The sequence below is a fragment of the Gigantopelta aegis genome, chromosome 12 (assembly GCF_016097555.1).
Source record: "Gigantopelta aegis isolate Gae_Host chromosome 12, Gae_host_genome, whole genome shotgun sequence".
Taxonomy (NCBI): Eukaryota; Metazoa; Mollusca; class Gastropoda; order Neomphalida; family Peltospiridae; genus Gigantopelta; species Gigantopelta aegis.
Window position 1 is genome coordinate 44,381,717 of NC_054710.1, and position 9,386 is coordinate 44,391,102.

The following is a 9,386-nucleotide window of genomic DNA, read 5'->3' on the forward strand; positions in this document are numbered from 1 at the left end:
CAAAAGTGACGTAGATCACCGTTACGTAGATGACGCAACAATTAATTAGTAAAAGTAGTAGGGAGGGCTCAAGCAAGTGCTGTCCCTACTATTAGTAAGCAAATTAGTTCATATAAAGAGAATGGCCGAGTTATGTTGTTTCTGATCTATCAAAAAATACCCACCCACCCTCCTCCAAAAACAAAACAAACCCCCCCAAAAAAACAACCAAAACTCCAAACAAACAAACCCCAATACCCCCATCAATTTTGTGTGTCTGACTTTTGATTCATGAGAGCCATGCCCTTCGTAGGTAACATGTAATAAATTAACATAAATACATACAGGTAGTGTTTCACAAATATTTTTTCAGTGTTTGGCAAGTACATAAGACATGTGATATTTGGCAGGATGGCACCTGTGTATGTTGTACACAAGTTTGTTAAATAAAATATTATGTTTCGAGTTAGTGCACGGCGCATATTAAGTCAAATATTTTCTTAATGTCCACAGCGAGTTGCTTCCCTCTATTTAGCAAATATTCGTCCCGCTTTCCAGCCCAAAACGTACACTAAATAAGTAGAGAAACTAAATATACCGTATTTCCTCTAATAAACGCCGGGCCTCAAATAAGGATAGAACAGTCACAACAATTAAATCTCTAATTAGCACTAATCAGCGTCTTTCTTAAATAGCCTTTCCCGCAAAATATTTTTCTTAAGTAGTGGATTTGGGCTCAGTGACATGTCCTCTAACAAGTAGCAAAGGAATTAATCAATGCTTAACGACACCCCAGCACGAAAACTACATCGGCTATTGGGTGTCAAACTATGGTAATGCAAACAAATAAGGTGATATCAAGATTTAAATAAAAACAGTGTAAAGAACTGTGCAAAAATACAAATATCACAGACAGATACGGACTTTTACTAAAAAATTCAATTTGTGCTGTATTGGCCATTCTCAAAGAGAATGTTACACCCCTGCACCACGGTGAGGTTGCAGCACGCGCAGGGTTAGTAATGTAATGAACCATGTTTTTATCCATTTAACTTTTCTGTCCTAGTTTCTTTTTTTAGCTGTAATTTTATTTTGTTATATTCTCTATTTCTTCTGTATTAACTATACTAATCACTATTTACTAACTGAATAATACTGCTGGGATAAAAACATGGAATTCATTGTTATTAAGATAACATTTTAAGTGGGTAATATTTAAAGGTTTTATGGTAATTGAACAGGAAGTAAAATATATATTTTTATTTGTATTTTCTTTTAATTAATTTTTTTATTTTGTTAAGTGGATACACTATTGTAGTAATAATAGAATATTTTGGTGAATTTTAGGCCTAATTGTTATGGGTAATAATTTTTATATGATTGTTTATTTGGGATGAACCAATGAGATACGATTTCGTCCTCGTGTTGCCCGTATGGTCAAACTTGGAACTTTACTTTCTGATGTGTTTTCATAGGGTCAACACGTAAGTTATTATGGTTTGGGTAAATAAATGTTTTAGGGGTGTGTTAAAGCCTAGATTTTAGAGTTTCTTTCTCTCTCTCTCTCCGTTTCCATATGCTGTATTAGTGGCTATGGGGTTAATCGTTGTACATTGTTAGTAAAAGAATTGTTGTCATTTTGTTGGTTGTGCATGGGGGTGCACGTCATTTATTTTTCTTGGAAATATTATGTTTAACCATGCAGACAAATTTTAGTTATTTGTTTTCCGATATATGTTTGAAGTTTGGGAGGTGTAGTGAACTCCGTGATAATTCGGCTTTCAAACCAATTGTTGAATTTCTAGGTGGGATATTCACATTTGTAATAGGGGCTGTTGCGGAAATTAATTGTAACATGGAAGAATTGTAGTTTTGGGATGTTGGTGTAAATCATCTTTCAAATCAAATTGATAGTTTCTGATAGGGACTATTTTATTTGTAATAGGAGTTGTAGCCTAAATTACCGATATTATAAGTTTTTCATGTAGACCGGTGTTTTATTTGGTATGGAACTTTCAAATAAGTATATTTGTCGGAAATATCAGGGTAATATTATTGTATAACTTGTCAAATGTCCACAGTATTTTGTTAAGAGCTCTTTGTCTTTGTGTTGAATAAATGTTTTAAAATTGTTGTGTTTTGGTTAACATTGTGGCAGGTCGTTAGATTATTGGACAAACCATTATTATAAAATGTATTAAGTTGTAGAACCTTTTGGAAGTCCACAACCGAAAGGGGTGGCCGGACCTGGCGTGGAAATTTATCCTTTTTGTAAACACCGAGTCACATGATTTCAAGTGAACTCAGGGTTTCGTTTCAGTAACACAGGAATTTTGGGTGGGACTTTCACAACAATTAAATCCCATTTTGAGGGTAATTTCAGTAGCGCCCCATATTTACTCCCGCACTAGATTTATTTAAGAATTAGCTTTCTTTGGTCAATTGGGGTCCCTCTACACGTCAAACCTTTTGGAACTCTCACATCAATTAAATCTCACTTGGCTCCCACACTAATACCGATTAATGCCGACTTGAATCGACAGTAGTGCACGTGCACACACCCGCCGGCGATAGTTTAATCAGAGAATAAATGCAACAGTTGTGTTTTTCCTGCACACATCTATCAATTAACGCCAACATGGCTGTCTAGTCGACATTAATCGTTATGTGTGTGCCAAGCATTAGCCACTAAACAGCCAGCTTAATGCTTGGCACACACCTACCGATTAACGCAGACTCGACATTAATCGGTAGGTTTGTGCAGGGCAGACGCGGCTGTCTGATTGGAACAAAACTGTAGATTAGACACGACTTTCGGCTGGTGTGTGCTGGTGCACGTTTTCAGACTAGTGCCGACTTGACAGTAGAGTCGGAATTAATCGATAGGTGTGCGCCAAGCATTAGATATGTCGTCTGGATGCTACCCAAATATTCGTTTCATTGTTGACTTGGAGAATTACATTGTGGTCCACTCGGGAGTGCTGCAGGCCTAGATTGCTGGTTAAAAGCAAAGGAAAGGAATGCTTGTTTAACAGCATCTTAACACACTTTTAACTGTTGCTATTTGAAAACATTTGAGACATTGTTAACAGTAGTACCCGGGCCTGTATAGAGTCATGACCTACTTTCCGTGATCTTGACCTTGATGACGTCACGGTCTTGTCACGTGACCTCGTCCTACGGACCCGGCCCTGACCAACTTAGACTGACCTTGACCTACGTAGACTGGCCTACTGTGCCGTGTGCAACGTCCTACTGACCCGGCCCTGACATAATTAGACTGACCTTGACCTACTTAGACTGGCCTACTGTGCCGTGTGCAACGTCCTACTGACCCGACCCCGACCTACTTAGACCGGCCCCTGACCTACTTAGATTGGCACGAAAGAGTATAAAAAGTCTAGATACGGTTTAATTGTCATTCGCTCGCCGAAAACGATCAGATCTATGTTAAATCCAGAGATGGCCTGTTCCACAAGTGATGAAGCGAGATGTCGTCTAGAACTTGGAACTAACGTCTACGTTTCAAACACGTGTGAGACACTTAAATGTTTTTGACATAACTGTATGTTTTGTCATATATTTTTATGTACTACATTTTTGTTGTTTAGTAATAAAATTTTGTGTTGTATCCTTCCGTTATTTATAAATAGCATGACTTTGTAACCTATAGGCCAGTTGAGAACCATGTTTCGGTGGGAAAGGCACCTAGAGTCTATTTACTACGATGTAAAACATCCTGGGAGTTATGCAGGTCCTAGTAAACTGTATCAAGCTGTTAAAGCAGAGGGTAAATGTAAAATTCTTCTGACACGTATTAAATCATGGTTGAAAGGTCAAGAGACCTATACCATGACACATCAAGTGAGGCGAAAGTTTCCACGTAATACCTATGTTGTGGAAGGGTTAGACAGTCACTGGCAATCCGATCTAATGGATATGGTCAGTTTGGCTAAATACAATGACGGGGTGAGATACCTCATGATGATCATTGATCTGTTCTCCAGGTACTTGTGGGTGTTACCACTCAAGCCGAAAACGGGGAACGACGTGGTAGATGCTTTGACAGAATTCTGGAAATTAGAGTCCAGAAAACCCAAACTGTTTCAGTCCGATTCAGGGTCAGAATACAAGAACCATAAGGTCAAAGCATTGTTGAAGTCGCATGGCATAACGCAGTTGTTTGCACTAAATGAAACCAAAGCAAGTTATGCCGAACGGGTCATTAAAACCATCAAAATGCGTCTCTATCGCTACATGTTAAAAAACTTTACTTACAAGTACACGGATGTTCTAGAGAAAGTCGTCTATAGCTATAACCACACCAAGCATCGAATGTTAGGTCAAACACCAGCCAGTGTCAACCAAACGAACGAAGGAGAGGTCCGTCTGTCTCAGTACCTGATCAAACCTAAAAAGGCAATCCACAAAAACAAGTTTACATTTAACATAGGTGATAAAGTACGAGTCAGTCATCTTCGGGGCACCTTTGATCGGGAATACCAAGAGAAATGGTCTGGCGAAATATTTACCATTGAGAAAATTTACTGGTCTCAAGGTAAAGACTTGTACAAATTAAAGGACTGGGGTGGTGATGCCATCGAAGGGACATTCTATGCAGCTAAACTTCAAAAGGTGACTGAGAATCCTGATCAACTGTACCGTATCCAAGATATTGTGAAAAGGAGTGCTTTGATGGAATTATACATAAAGTCATGGGAAACTACTTGGAATGGGGGGAATTCAGTGTTCAGACCATTTAGGGGGATCCATCCTATATCCCGTTGTCCTTCAGGTCAACACTCGACCATCAAGCTGAGACAGGATGTAGCTCAGTAGTAGAGTGCTCGCCTGAGGAGCACCCTTGATTTAATGAACGTTGGCGGTTTTCCCCGTCTGAATCGGTACCCATGACTTGTGCATCAAAGGCCGCAGTATGTATTGTCCTGGCAATGGGAAAGTGCGACTAAAAGATCCCTTTTTGTTTTATCAGCAGTAGCCTATATTATAGCAGTAGTAGGTTTCCTCTTCTCTTGACCAAATGTAAACATAACCATGTCAGGCACCAAATAGCCACAAGGGGAACACGTAGCCCAGTGGTAAATATCTTGCTTGATGTGCAATCGGTCTATGATCAAACCTCATGAGTGGGCTCGTTCCAAACAGTGCTCCACAAGTGGTATAACACAGCCAATGGTACGTACTATCCTGTTTGTGGGATTAAGCCCATTAAGTAATAACAGCGAGTGTTTTCTCTCATTATATGTGTGGTCCTTAACCATATGTCTGACACCATACATGTGTAGTTAACAGTAGTACCCGGGCCTGTATAGAGTCATGACCTACTTTCCGTGACCTTGACCATGATGACGGTCACGGACTTGTCACGTGACCTGGTCCTACTGACCCGGCCCTGACCTACTTAGACTGACCTTGACATTGATGACGTCACGGCCTTGTCACGTGACCTCGTCCTACTGACCCGGCCCTGACCTACTTAGACTGGCCTACTGTGCCGTGTGCAACGTCCTACTGACCCGGCCCTGACCTACTTAAACCGGCCCCTGGCCTACTTAGACTGGCACGAAAGAGTATAAAAAGGCTAGATACGGTTTAATTGTCATTCGCTCGCCGAAAACGATTGTTATTCGATCACATCCACTACGTCATTGTTAGGAGATTCCTTTGAGATATTTCGTCATTGTTAGAAGAAAGAAGATTCGTTTGGATCATTTTGAGAGATTTTGTCACTGTTAGAAATCGACTGGATCAAGACTTCATCTGAAAATAGTAAAAATTAGTTTTTCTACACAGGAACCAAAATAGGTCAAAAACACATGACCCGTATGACAATTAAAACATTTGTAGTTTTCGTAATTTATGGCGACCATGCCCAAAATATCTATCGAAGTGTCGTCTGCATGTTTATTTTTACGCATTAGTGAGTGACGTCAGTAAAAATGTGAGGTCACACGTCAATCGTTTTTTCATGCAAGCAGATAAGGGCGCTAAAATTTGAAAACGTAAACTAAGATGTAGATCAATACAATTAGAAATAATCAAACCTATTTAAAAAACAAAAAAGAAGTTTGTCCCACCTTATCTTACAAGCAATATTTTTTAAACACCATGTAGCAATCTGCTGACCGCTAAATCAATCATGTTTTTCATAAAAACAGTTCTTTTTTTTATTGATTTCTTTAAGATATAAATTCAACCAAGCAAATTGCAGTTTTTATAACGTTTTGCGCTTCTATTCTTGAACATAGTAAATAACACGAATCGTGTTTTTTCGTTTAGTGGGCGGGGGTAGACCGATTGTAAGCACGTGTGTACTTTTGATTACATCAAATATGTAGATTTTTCTGCATTGTTGGTTCAAGTAACAATTAAAAAATTTATTTGACTAATAATTATAATAAATTTACAAAGCAGTTTTAAAATATATTAATACAATTATTAAGTACCTCGATTTACCAGGGTCCCATGCTAAAATGGTATTCGATACTGATCAGACAACACCGTTTACATGTCGGTTGAATACTTCAACAAAATAATTTAAATTAACATATAAACATGGGATAATGATCGAACACAAAATGATAGTGAGCGCAATGACTGTCAACGTCATCCCACCACTCCCCCCACCAGGGATCTGCGCCTGGCTTGTAACACGGTTGTGTTATTGACATATTGTAGTAAGGGACATTACAACCCAATTACAAATGCTCATCCGCTAAATATTTTTAAATCATAAATACACTTATTTCCTGAAAAAAATATTTGTTTAATCTAGAGCGTTGACCTTGCAAATAATACATCTGGCGTTGACAGGATAGCGGGCGAATCGTAGGTCACGTAAAGGCTGGTTCAGTCGAATTGTTAATAACAAATGTATGCGAATGTGCCCCGAGTAGTGTCAATGACAAGGCATCATACCCATAAACCTGTTATTTTTTTGTTATTTTTTTTTTATAATTTTTTTTTTTATTTCTTGAATTTGGAGAATTAAATTGTCCAGCTCGATTTTAATTTGTCTTCTGTCCCTGGAAAAAAAGAAAAAGAAATAGTTTTTCAAATTTGATGCTCTCAAAAAAGTTAATATTCCTGAAAATGTTAGCTTAATATATATATGTAATAATTGCACGATTCTCACTTTAATACCATTTTAATCAATAAAATCATGTCTAGACATTGTAGTGGTATAGAAAACATCCCCTCACCCACTCCGACTCAGATTAATTCTGACGTCCCTATGACACATATCATCCACTGGACATTAATTTCTTAATTATATAAAAAGCAACAAAAACAAACTAGCACGGTTTTACAAGAACAGTAAGGTAGTGTGTGTTTTAGTAAACATACATATCAGTGTTTTGTAGGGGGTTTAGCATAGCCCTCAGTGTAGGGTATGTGCCAGTGGCGGCGGCAGTTTGGGTGGTGGAGGCGGTGGTGGTGGTGGTGGTGGTGGTGATGGTGGCTGCTGCGGTGGAGGTGGTGGTGGTGGTGGTGGCGGTGGTGGCTAACGCCACATAATATTCGTCACTGGAAATATAAAAAAATTACATAAAAATACAAGCATTGATGAAAGCCGTGTATATTGTATCAATAACCGAACATCGCCGTGTGGAACATAAAACATGGTGTAAAATTATTAAAAATCAACTAGGATGATAGTGAGCTATAACAAAAATCTTACCTCCACCGGTCCAGTAACCCCTTCAGGTCAAACTGATCGATTCTGAAAAAGAGAAAAGACATTTATTAGTTTTATCGTGAATGGGATTTTTTAAAGTGACTTTTGATGTAAAAATAATTTGTACTGGAACAAAACAATACTGATTTTAAAATGATAAATTGTACATGATTTACCTAACTGTAATTTTGCCAAAAATAAAGAATCAAAGCAGTAAATATTTCTTTGTATATTAGTTTATCAAAATGTATATATCATAAATAATTTTAAAACTCACGCATTGTCGTTGTCGTGCTGGTTTGTTTTTGTTGCTTTTTATATAATTAAGAAATTAATGTTCAGTGGATGATATGTGTCATAGGGACGTCAGAATTAATCTGAGTCGGAGTGGGTGAGGGAATGTTTTCTATACCACTACAATGTCTAGACTCTTTTCGATTAACAGCAAGGGATCTTTTAGATGCATCATACATTGTAAATAATTACGTAGTAATAAAGAAGATATTAAATATAAACACATCATGACAGAGTGTAAAAGGACACCCTCTACATTTAACGGAAAGGGATCATTTACATGCACGTTCCAAGAGATAGGATAGCAAATACCACTGATATTAGTGACATTGAACCCACATTACTGACATTTAACCCACATTACTAATATTTAATCCACATTGATGACATTTAGTCTACATTATTGACGTTCAATCCTCATTACTGACATTTAATCCACATTACTAATATTTAGTCCACATTGATGACATTTAGTTCACATTACTGACATTTAGTCCACATTACTGACATTTAATCCACATTACTAATATTTAATCCACATTGATGACATTTAGTTCACATTACTGACATTTAGTCCACATTACGGACATTTAACCCACATTACTAATATTTAATCCACATTGATGGCATTTAGTTCACATTACTGATATTTAATCCACATTACTGACATTTAGTCCATATTACTGACATTTAATCCACATTACTATTTTTTTTTTTTTTAATTGTCCCCATGTCATTTTGACGATGCCATGGTTGGAGTGCCCTGATTCATTGCCTCATAGAATATGAATTAGATTATAAACGCTTAATACTGGAAGTACATACACTTTGTGGTAGTATGCTGATTATAGTAATCGTAATACTTATACAAATAATGTACATGGTGATATATTTAATATTAATGCATATGTACATGTAGATAGTAGTATTATAAATGACTAGTTAACAGAAATATATTTAAATAGGCTGGTTGATGTAATGGGGACATAAAATAAATATATAAGTTTAGAAAGAAAGAATGTTAAAAAGAGAAGTTATAGTAGGTAATTATAGTGATAAGTGATAATGTCAAAATTCACGTCAAGCGCTCGCTTGATAATTGTTTCTATTATCTTCCATCAAATTACTTTCTTGACTGAAGAGTCGTTTCCATGGTGCCCAGACTGTATTATACTCTTCATATTTACAGTTTTTCAAAAAGAATATATTTTTCTATTTCGTATTTTTTTTTTTTTAAGTTTTGAGCAGCTATTATATTTATTTCATTTTTTTCCATTTTTGTCTTGTATATATAATATTTAATGTTTATTAACAGCCAGTTTATAAATATGTCTTTTATATCGCCTATTTGTCCAAATAAAATAATTGTTTTATTTAATTTTATTCGAATTCCTTTTTTGTTTAAAATCCAATT